Raw genomic sequence first — 12649 nt, 5'->3', positions numbered from 1 at the left:
GCTGCACTCCAAAAACTTGTATGATTTCAAATAAACTTGTTGGAATATAACCTGGTGATATGTAACTTCTGACTTTGTCCCATCCTATCAGCATAAGCGCCTGTCCCTTCCTTCCTTTAAACTTACCTAGTTTGTCTGAAATACATTCACACCATTGTTTCAATTGTTTCTACTTGTGTTGAGTACCACATTCTCACTACTCTCTGAATAAAGAAGATTCTCCTAAATCCTTCATTGGATTTTTTTTAAAGTCAATTCATGGGGTGCAGATATTGTCTTGTTTTTCTGGTCCCTAGTTTAGGATTCCCCACATGCAAAAACATCACAACATCTACCCAATCAAACTGCATGATTAAGTTGTGTCAAACCAGTTATGACACTTAATAATCACCAGCGTCATGGAAAATTCCCCATTTGTTGCCTTGAATGGGAGAAATCTAACATAGTTAATTACTGCATTATCAGCCCTCTCCCAACAATCGCAAAATAGTGGGGAAAGTAAACAATAACAATATGAAGTGACATATAATTACCAGTAACTCAGTCACTAATGCTCAGCTTTGGAGGTTCTAGCTCCAGGCCTAATCACAGCTTGACCCTGAAAGGAACAAAAAGAGAAGTCGCTGGAAGAGCTCAGTGTGTCTGGCAGTATCTGTGAAGAAAATCTCAGAGTTAATGTTTTGAGTCCAGTGACCCTTCCTCAGAATACCAGACCCGAAATGTTAACTCTGAGTTTTTCTTCGCAGCTGCTGCCAGATCTGCTGAGCTTTTCCAGCAACTTCTGTTTTTGTTCCTGATTTACAGCATCCACAATTCTTTCGGTTTTTATTTGATCCTGAAAGGAATGAGTACACGTGAAGAGGCGCAAGTAATTGTCTTCAACATCAACACAGCATCTGACCAAGTATAATAGAAAAGAATCTGAGTGCAACTGAATTCTATAGCTGAATCTCTATTATCAGAGGTAAAGAGCATCATGGACATCTGAGATGCCTCATGTCATTCAAAGAACATTTCTTCGGGAGCTCCTCAGGACAACATCTTTGAGCCAATGACCTCTATAGTGCATAACATGACGTTATTATTCATGAGTCATTGGTAAAGTCACGAGTAGCGTTCCTCATAATTATTCCTCCAAAACTCATTTCCATCCACAGTTCTTGAGATCATGGAATGGCCCATGCTAGCCTACACCAAGATTTCAGCAAAATCCAAACTCAGACATGCAATGACATGATGCCATTAGTGCTATATAATTTGTTTTGCCTTTGAGATCATGTATAGACTAATAAGATGAAACTCAGCATCAATTTCTCATCACCCTAAACAAAATAAGTGTCAATCACATCACGTGAGAGCCTAAGATCACATGTAGATTGGATGAGAGATGACTTGCTGTTCTCTTCCTTGAAGATCATTAAGATACAAATTTCAAAACTAATTGGCACTTTCATAATCACATGCTTTATGCATTTTCGTGATAGGTGTTGAACTCACAGGGGGTCAAAATAGTGTGTGCTATTGTTCATAGCAATCGGTAACCATTTTGCACTGTGCTTAATTTTCTTTTTCATTGACAACCAATATGAGCTGTAGACATAAACAAATCTATGCCATACAACCTCTGAATTGCCAGTGTAGCACTATAATTGTTAGTTTTAACAGGACTTAATTAACCCTCTTGAATATTTGGCCATTTCCAACATAAAATGTCACCGCTACAATCCCACCATTTACCTGAAATACATTAACCATCCCCCTCCAAATTCATAGAATTATAACAAATGCTAGGCAGGCCTGATCTTCTAACTTTACAATGCTGCAACAAATCCACAAGGCTAAGTCAGAGCACACTCGACTAAAGAAGTATAACTGTACTCATGATCAATTAACCTTACACCATCCAATACTTAATCATTTGTTTAACTAGTGGCCACACCATTAGACATTTTACTCTTTCAATGTGGCTATATTTCTACATAATGTTGCTGCAAGTTTCCAAGGTTACTTTGATTCTGCCCACCATCCCCATGATTTCTCTCACCAACAAACTCAAAAGAAGCATCATCAAATAGTTGTTTCACAGCACAGGTTTTGGATATTGCTGAGAAAATATTCATTTTGTCAGTTTTTCATCTTGTATTCATCAGGATAATTTTCAAGAGAAACCAAACTAAAAGAAAAATATCATTTACCTTGTAAGTAAGGAAAGTGCAGATTTTTTGGCAGGAAACTTTGGGTGGGAGCATTGCCATGGAGTTAACAGCCAAACTTTATATAACCTTGTGACCTCTAACTCAACAAGTCATTACCATGAGAAACATACCAGAGAATGGCTGTGACCTATTTTTCAAGTTGAAACATGCACAGTATATGCTCTTTATGCTAACAGAAAACAGGATCTGGGTATTAATGTACATATCTTCCAGTACATGCAATTGCACCATGTCATGAGCCCAACTGTTAATCCCAGATTGGCTGTCAGAAAAACTCCTCACAAGCTCAGGACTCTTCAGCACATGTTACCTGACTGAGAAATCACATCAAATATTGGTTGCTGTGTTGCGAATTTTGCAACAAAGCACTTGAGGTTTGGTGGAAAATCATCAGAATGAAATTAGGAGAATCAGAGCGACTTGGATGTTTGAAGGGAGTAAGGGGGAGTCTAGCTTGTCGAATTTTGAGAGGAACAGGAGGGGAATAAGCGATCAGAAAAGGAGGAGGGCGTCAAGGGGACAGTGTCATTTAATAGTTTTCTGACAGTTACACATCCACCCAGCAATTCCAGTGTAACAACTCAATTTGGAAGAGCCCACGAGCCCTTTGTCACAGTGATAAAAACTACTTCAATGGGTATCAGGCATCCGCGATATGGTCTGTTGGAAGTTCAAACTTCTAGGGCAATTCACATAGAAGTTTTGCATTAGGACTTAAAACAAACACAAATCCCTGGTCATTTGTAGGGGCTCTGACTATTCTGAGAAGATCTGGTCCAATTGGAATAGTTCTTTTCATCAACTTGTCTCGTCACAATTAAGCAACTCTTTTTGAAAATAAACATTTTAATCTTAAATGCATAAAGGAACAAATTATTCCCAGAAGACAAATATATAACTTCATATAACAGATAAAATCAGAATATATAACTGTGGGTTATGATCCTAAGGGTGATGAACTCTGAAACAAGAATGACACCTGTTGAGTGGAGACTTTCGCAATACCTTTCTGGGATAGATACCAAGATATCATTAAATGCATACGTGATTTTTAGCTCCAAGACCCCTTTAAACCTTTCAAACTGGCTGTGGAAAAAACTTATTCCTTTCCCTGCTCATTAACTCCCCACCTGCTCGGCTATCATCCCTTCACCCACCTCATCTTCCACCTATGGTCAAACCAATTTTGAAATATTATAATGGGGTCACAGTGAGGACAAATTGGACTAAATTTTAGGAAGAATTACAGTAAATCGTTGGGAAGAAATGGATTAAATTCTTACTTTCCAAAGAGAGGTACCAGATGCATCATTGACAGTCGTATTCCTCAAGCTCATTGATACTTTTGCCTTATCTCACAATTCTCACTAGTCAGCTTCAGAAATAAACCACTGTTGATTGTTAATCACTTCCAAATAGTGTCTCCAGCATCTTACTGGATTATTGATCAGCATAAATCTTGCAGTATTCCTGAAATCTTCATGTCATCCCATAGGTATTGCCTTCATGAGATATTCTTGTTCAGATAGTGTATGAGCATGATTTCTCACTGTCATGTTTAGATGTTATGAGTATAGTTGACACATTCTAAAGGTCAACATCACTTCATTCACAATGTCAATGGACAACTTTCTGTCATTGATGGTCAAGAAGGCAAATTGATTCTGACGTTTTATTTATTCCAACTGCAGCTGAGTTTTATCTTAAGCTTTGTGAAGAAGCAAATATTTTTTCACCGAAGAAAAGGTTACATGGTCAATAATGACATTTGTCATTTTTTCTTCTCTATCTGTGATGTAGTGTATGTTTTGGATTTTTTCCCTTTTGGGTGCAAACAGAAGATTGTGTTCAATCATTGTTTAGTTAAATTTATAATATTTTCCTTTGTAAATTACAACCACTTCATCTTTCTTGAATAACAGTGGTTATCTAAGATGTTTATATGTGTGATAAGTTGAATGCTATTTCAATACACAGTAAGATTTGATTTTTGGAAAGTGTCTAACTGGCCTGTGGTATAATTTAATTGATGCCGATGTCAACAGTTCGTTCAGGATAATGTTCAATTATTAATCCAGTAATAGGAAAAGCTTCCAAATGATGTTTATTAAAGTTAAATATCGAATAAGCACAGAGCAAGTTGGAGAAACTCAATAGGTCTGGCAGCAATTGTAGGGAGAGAAAGAGTTACTGTATGGCTGAAGTTGAAACTTGACTCAAAATGTTAACTCTGTTCCATCCACAGCTGCAGCCAGACCTGCTGAGTTTTTCTCGCATTCTGTGTGTTTGTTTCAGATTTTCAACATCCATAGTATTTTGCTTTTATTTAAGTATTGAGCAGTTGAATCTTAAAATAATTTTGATGATACAGTTTTGAATGTTTGTAATTTTACATCCAAGTGATAATATATCACGTGTCAAAGCTCCTTCTGGAGGCATAGTGCCACTGTAAAATCTCAGTGATTTTTTCTTTATATAACAACATACAACTGTGTGTACATACACATGATCATGCATACACAAAGCTTATAAATATAGAACTTCATGCTTTATGAAATCAAACCCACATATCTAATTATTACTCAATTCTTGGAAAATGGAGAATAACTTGTTGTAAAGAAGTTAAATAATTTACATTCTGCTTGGTCCACTTTGTCTCACCCTAAATAATTAAACTCTCATTAAGGAAGTCACAGACCTGCCTTTAATTATAGAATAGATTAATAGACAGAATTTGCTGCAGGCTGGGCATTTGATTTCTAATGCATGCATAGAATTTATCACATTTTAAATTTGGAACTGAAGCATGATACCATCTGGCCTGTATGGCAAGGTAATTTTTTTTATAATGAGGCTAACCAATATAATTTAGGATTTGTTTGTGAATAGAATGAAGAAAAGAAGTGCTAACACACAGTTCAACCAATTAATAGTAACAAGACAATTTTGCAATGACTACAGTTGAAGCCCAGTTTGGTTAGTAAATTAGTTCAGCATTTCTAGAAGAGCTAACATTGAAAATGTAGATTCATTGATACAATTTTAGACATATATTGCAAGTACTTTTAAGAAGATGGAATGAAAATGGAGCAAATACACAATGTCTTCAGATTGGTTTTGTATTAATGCTATTCCCAATTGGTATTAGTTTTGGAGGAGGTTTCATTAATATTAAGCTATTATATTAGCTTAAGGATATTTTAAAAATTATATGATGAATGCAGAAACCTCTAATCAATTGAATTAGTCACTTATTCCACATTTGTCAATAGGACACTCATATTAATGCTAGTTTAAAATCAGCATTTTCATTACCTTATTTTGAGTAGTCTAGAGTTATTGTGATTTTAAGAAAAGATTCAAAATGAATGTTACAGTTACTGCTTGCTCAGTCTATTTGTATTCCTTTCCAAAATTAATTCAAAGTTGCTTTTATGTTTGCACACCTCCTTGCCATCAAAATACTCCAATTTCTGTGCATCCTACTGTGAATATCCGTCTTAAATCTTTCACTTTTTTACCATTTATTTTTAGTCTGCACTGAAATCCTCATAGGTGCTTGTGCGACGATATTTCTCAGCTCTTCTAAAATGCCATCGATAGACCATAAATCAAAAAGAATTATAGCTTCCTCAAAATTTAAAGATTCCCTTGTGCTCTTTTTCATTACTACCTGCGCAGTACTGTGCATATGCTCCTAGCCTGACTTCTTCAAACAGATATATTATCATTTCTAGATCCTTCATTTGTATGCCAGACACCTTGTCCAAATCTTCTTGCATATTAGCCTCTGTTCTAAATATAATTGGTTTATGTAGAGTTGTGAATTGGTTGTTTTGGCTGCTGTTTCAGTGTGTGACAGTGAAGTTATTTGTTTTTTGTACAGTGATTCTGTACCTTGGAAGTAGCCAGATATTAGCTGTCATGCTGTAATCCCCACATCACGGCAAACCGTGACAGTTAAAGTCTGTCACGCTGAGCTTCATCACCATGGCCAGAGACAGCTATTGTCTGTCATTCAGTGAATGGACAGAAACAGACATTCCTTGTTAAGAACTACAAATCAGTACAGTGGATCGAGCGACTCGCTATTACCACAAGATCACCAGACTAATATAAAAATACAAAACTGCTTATTAAGTATTACTTAAAAAGTAAATAATTTTGCATAGATCTGCATGTATTAAATCATTATCATTCAAAGATTGCCCTCTAGTTTGAAGCAGTTATGCATAACACTTCAAATAATTCATTCTTTCCCACACACTAATGTCATATTAGATAGGTTCAGCTTCAGAGATGACCGACAGCCGACCATCTCTGAAGCTGTGACACCCATATGTAATTAATCTTGTCACAGCGTTTTTGCCAACTTAACAATATTTTAAAGTTGTGTCAAATTCATCTTCAAAGAAAGCAGTCCAGAAATGACAGAATTGAATGTTGTTTAAAAATGCATCAGGAATTCTTATTGTCAGCTCAATATTTAATATAATTTTGCTGCTCAAAGTAATTTTTCTTGACCTAGAAAAATGTGATAATTTCTGCTCCGTCACAATGTCACTACTTAGCATCTGTAAGAGAAACTTTAGAAAAAGATTAACTCAATATTACATGCTGAACTTGCCTTAAATGTTGTATATTGCAAATCCTTTCAACTTTCACTGTCAAAATTTTTCCAACCTTATTTCAATGAACCTTTCATCATGTGTTTGTGTGTTTGACAGAGAGAAAGAGACAATTAATACTTCAATCAAATTTTGTGTGTAGCTCAGTACATATATGGTTTTGAATTACAACAAACATTAATATTGTATCACTGTGACATGATTTTCGTTTGGTTAGCTATACAGAGGAGATAATCATAATCTGGTCACTCCACATCATTGATTGACAAGCTATGGTACCCAGTGACATCCCTCATCCTTGTTATTCTATTAACTTGATCACTCTGATATATTTTGAAATTCTTTTGAGTAGGAAACACACATGTTCTCCTTAAGATGCACCAAGGGGTCTCAAACCAGAACAAAAACAGAAATTGCTAGGAAAGCTAAGCATGTCTGGCAGATCTGCAGAGAGAAATCAGTGTTAACATTTCAGGCCCAGTGACCGTTCCTCAGACCCTCTGACCACAAACACTAACTCCGATATCTCTCCATGAATGCTGCCAGACCTGCTGAGCGTTCCCATCAATTTCTGTTTTTGTCTCTGATTTACAGAATTCACAATTCTTTAAGTTTTTTTTTCAAGATGCCTCAAAGTTTACTGTCCCTTGTTCTTTGCCTTAAACACTGAAGAAAATTAAAACCAACATTTGGTTATGATGGAGCAGTGAAGTATATTTTTAAAAATATTGCGAAGTTCCTCTAGTTACATTCCTTGCCTTTGAAGCAAGACAGTGCCACCACATGTAAGTTCAAAGAAGTGAAGATCCGACTTACGTCTAAAATTAATGTACTGTCACTTACTATCAGCATTTTATGTTTACTATAATCAATTTTATAAAGATTAATATCATTATATGTAAAGAAATCACCATTAATGTCAAAACTATGCATATATTTGTGCTTGTTTTCCAGTGTAATTATAATTCACTTATTCATTTTTAAATCTATATCAGCACTCCTGAATCCAAACAAAGCATAGAATGTAATAAATGATTCATATTTAATTGTAAGATGTACTTAAATTGTAGAAAGGGTCTAAATCTTTTCATATCAAATCAAGATAGATGCATCATAAAATGTTGCAATTTTTAAAATCAAGATCTATACATACATAAACATCAAGCAAAATAGGGTTATGTTTTAAACAAATCTAAGTACTGGTTGATTTGTATTATCAACTCAGTGTAGACTGGGGAAAGAATAAAAAACTTGCCATGGGCCAGTATTTATGGCTGAAGTTGTATGCCATATTTACCATCTGAGCCAATATTGTTTTTTTTTGAAATCTCAGTTGTTGTCAAAAGCTTGGATGATTCAAAGGAGTCATCATAGCACAGCTTACATCTGCAAATGGGCTTATTTATGTGAGTACATGTTAGTGAAGCGAAATCATCTTGTACTGAACACTTATTTTTAATACATTAATGGGCATTTATTGCCAATCTCTAATTGTCTTTAGAAGGTGATGAAACCTTATTCAATCAAAGCCTATTCTTGTAAAATTTGAAAATATCCTAGGTTTATTGGTCATATTATGCAGTCCTCAAGTTTAGTAAAATGATCCACATTGCTTTGAATCAGGCAAATAGTATTGTGCAGTTAATGTCCAAATGACAGTTCATGTAATATGTCAAATGTCCCAATTTTGAACCATATGAAAGTAACACATTTTTAATATCTGCTTTATTAAGGACTACTCATGAATATCGTGGGATATATTTAACTTCTTAGATACATAATCCATCCTTTATCGAATCTTACTGATTTTCATTATGCGGTATTTATTTACTCTCACTGGCAAGTTTTCAGGAATGCCTAATTCTTTCAAATAGAGGAGGGTTACAATGCAGGCTTCACCATGACATCACTGTGCTAACCAGCAGAGATTAACTTCAGTGAGTCATATCTGGTGCAATAAGAAACTTTTCATATTAATGATGCTTCACCAGATTCTCTTAAAACTCTATTTTTTATGAAAATATTAACACTTCCACTTAGATACTTCCTAGAGTCTCCATTGCATTTTCTGATTTAATTTCCATGATCTTTAATATCACATTTCTGCATTGTTTGATGCAAACAGAAATGTAGCAGGAGACACAGTGAGTGATGTCAGGATGAATTTGTATCATTTCAGTCAGCTAGGCCTTCATGCTATTTCACTTTATTTGATTAGAGTGCTATTGATGAAAAATTCCCAAATCTCTTCCTCATGCTAAGCTGAGTTTTTGGCCTCACTGGTCTGAAAATTGTAAGTGTTCCAGTACTATTTTGAGGTAGAGGCCAGAAATATTGCTCATGATTGTTGGAACTTGTATGTGTGTGTGAGACAAGATTGAGATTTAGCAGTAAAATCTCTGTTGTTAAACAACTTGCAGATGTTTATTGTAAAGGTCACACTTCAATAACATTTTCTTGGGGAGCACTGGAGATGGATTGACTACCGCACTAGTAGTTAATGCCTTTTAGAAGGAAAGTTTTCTACAAGGGAGAAACATCTCCTTCTAAAAGAGATAACAGGGTGTAGAGCTGGATGAACACAGCAGGCCAAGCAGCATCAGAGGAGCAGGAAAGGTGATGTTTTGGGTCTGGACCCTTCTTCAGAAACCACTTTCTAAAAGAGAATTGGTTTGCAAAGTATGCCAAAGAAAAGATGAGTAATGAATAATATAGCTATAATAAATGTTAACTAATTGTGGATCAGATGATATGCATGCAATAGTTTCTTCCAATGCCACTGTATGAGCTCCCAATCTTGATCCCAAGTGATTACTTCTAAGAGAAAGCATGCAATGCCATTAGCTGAAGTAGTTTTTAGCTTGTCTTTTATGCCCCCACAGTTGAATGACTTGACAATGCTCACAGTAACGGTTCGCTTAAGAATAATGTATCCATGAAGAAACTACTACAAGTATCCAATGTTCAAGCAGTCCTTGTCTATCAGGCCCAATATGTTCAGAATGACTTGTTTTTATATGGTGCTGTCTCTTCGAGTTCCAAGCAGTTGTGCACAGCACTTTAACTAGTTCCAAGATATTTCATTTCTCTACTTTACTTTTATATACCTGATCTCTGTTTTGAAAAAAAGTGTCAATCACTATGTACTGAACTAGATCACACAAACAGCAATGTGATTTCTGGCCAAGAAACAATTTTTGTTGGTATTCATTGAGGAAGCAACATTTGCCAATGGGGGAAAGGAAACAGTTAATTGACAGAATTGATGGAGCTTTTTGTCTCTCAAAATTCTGTCAACTAATCAGTTCAGTGGGCTTGGAAGGTAGCAATGATGCTTTTGGCATAGCAACATGACTTGAACACAGAGAGGATGTATACCTTTGGGAGTGTTCGGATAAAGAAAATTCTGCTGCAGTGCAACTTCTGTGAGATATCTTTTTAATCTATTATGACTACAAAGGAGGTGATGCTTCAAGCCCTGAGGCTCATGAAATGCACATTGGAACCAAGATGCCTCGTTAATCATATGTATTTGCAAGGATTAAACCTGCTTTAGTCATTGGGGAGCTTCTTGGGGAGCACTGGAGATGGATTGACTACCTCACTATTAGTTAATGCCCTTTCGAAGGAAGTCTTTTAGTAAAGGGAGAAACATCTCCTTCTAAAAGACGTTATAGGGTGTAGAGCTGGATGAACACAGCAGGCCAAGCAGCATCAGAGGAGCAGGAAAGCCTAACGTTTCGGCTTGAGACCCTTCTTCAGAAACCTCCTCAGTTGCAATCCTCAGCCACGACAAACTCATTAATCAAATAAAAATATCAAGATTATAATAAATACTGGGTTAGCAATCATCACATTTGCAAATGAGAACTTGTGAATTAACATATATTTTAGGAGAGAATTGTTTCATTCTTTAAATACTGATCCACCTATTCTAATTTTGAATGGATAAGGAATGAATAAAGATGCACAAATACATTTCACTGTTACAATGATAATTATCAGAATCTTTGATTTTCTGATTCTTCATCCTGCCAAGTAGTCGTCTTTGGGGTATAGTATTTAAAATGAAATTTTAAACAAATTGCTGTGACAATGCACATGTGCTTTGTGTGGAACTATGCTGATATTGCTTATGTTTTGTGTAAGTAGGACTGTCACTGAATATTGGAATCTTCACCTAGTTGACTATGTTAACTGTCACTGCCTTTTGAAGTGCAGTACTGTGTTTGCATATGCGCACACCAGTGTATATAAACCCCAGATGTGTGCTTAATGACATGGAAAAAATGGCACGCGAACAGCACATTCTTCAGAAGCCAGTCATTGTGTAGTTTTATAGTTGAAAGATAAGATAGCAGACAAGCATCAGGCATGAGAGTAAAAGCTAGTTTTATAGTCAAAAGGAAGGCCAGTGTTACCATCACTTAAGATTGTCAACAAGAAAATGAGAAAAAATCTTTATCCTAATATCGTATGATGCTATTGGGATGTTTAAGTATGTTTACATCAGTTAATACGTTTGCTGTGAAATTGAGCTATAAAGACCTATGCTGTGGACTAAAACTAAAGATTAACCATGACTAATTAAGTGGCCGAACAGCTTCAAGGGGCCAATCATCTACTCTCGCTTCTAAGTTTGCAGTTTTCCTTTGTAGTTGTCACTGAGTCAACTGATGTCAGCTTTGCTGCAGTTATCCTTTGGACTCTGGGAAAAGAAGGATTAGCCAGATTTCCTGCCTCACGTTGATGTCCAATATACTTGCTAGAAATCCCAGATGCAGATGTAAGATGAGATCAAATTAGAGCAAGGATATGCCGGAGACAACGACCTAATGGTATTATCACTGGACTGTTGTTTCAGAAACCCAATGTTCTGGGAACCTGGGTTTGAATCCTGCCATGGCAGATGTGGAATTTGAATTCAGTAAAAGAAAACCTTGAATCAAGAGTCTAATGATGACCATGAATCCATTGCTGATTCTCAGAAAAACCCATCTGTTTCGCTAATGTTTTTTAGGGAAGGAAACTGCCGTCCTTACGTAGTCTGGCCTACGTGTGATTCCAGAACCATAGCAATGTGGTTGACTCTTAACTGCCCCTGGGCAATTAGGGATGGGCAATAAATGCTGCCTAGCCAGTGATGTCCTCATCCTGTGAATGAATAAATACAAAAAATCCTAAAGGGCTATGAATGTTTGGCGTTCTGAAGTCCAGAGAGCTGTTAATATTTAACCAGTAAGTATATTCAAGAGAGATCAACAAATCTTTGGGATATTAAGTTAAGTAAGAATATTATGGTTAGTGTGGGAAAGTAGAGCTGAATAACATGGTCAGATACAAGTTTTTTTGTTTCAGTGGTGAAGAGTCAAAGGAGCAAATGACATATTCAATTCCTATTTCTAATGTTCTTCTTTTGTTGGCATTGCCAGGGATCAATCTCAAAGATATCAGTAGCAATTACTGAGAACCAGTAGACATTGTAAATATGTAAAGGAATATATATGACATTCAACTGAAAAGAAAAAGACTGATTGCCCATTTTGCTCACATGTGCACAGCAGCCCCAGTCCAGGAGGGCAAAAGTCTTCTATGGAATTGATTTGCACGAGCACTAATGTGATCCCCACTGGCAAGAAGTTCAATATGTCAGTTCACTTTATCACTGCTCAAGCTGGAACTGACACTTTGTGCAATGATTCTGGAACAAAGCAGGCTTAATAATTTCAAAACTACTACACCCCATAGATGACTTTAAGCAATGGATTTACTCATTGACAGCAGTTCAGAATCCTAATGAGATCT

General features: G+C 36.0%; 1 protein-coding gene across 15 annotated transcripts in view; it reads left to right on the top strand.

Annotated features, from left to right (window-relative positions):
* celf4 (CUGBP, Elav-like family member 4) overlaps positions 1–12649 on the top strand; it is a 1237212-nt gene that overhangs the window by 627828 nt on the left and 596735 nt on the right. The window lies entirely within an intron of this gene.

Source organism: Stegostoma tigrinum, chromosome 1, assembly GCF_030684315.1.
Source record: "Stegostoma tigrinum isolate sSteTig4 chromosome 1, sSteTig4.hap1, whole genome shotgun sequence".
Lineage (NCBI taxonomy): Eukaryota > Metazoa > Chordata > Chondrichthyes > Orectolobiformes > Stegostomatidae > Stegostoma > Stegostoma tigrinum.
Note: the sequence above shows the minus strand (reverse complement) of the source record. Positions and strands in the feature narration are given on the sequence as shown.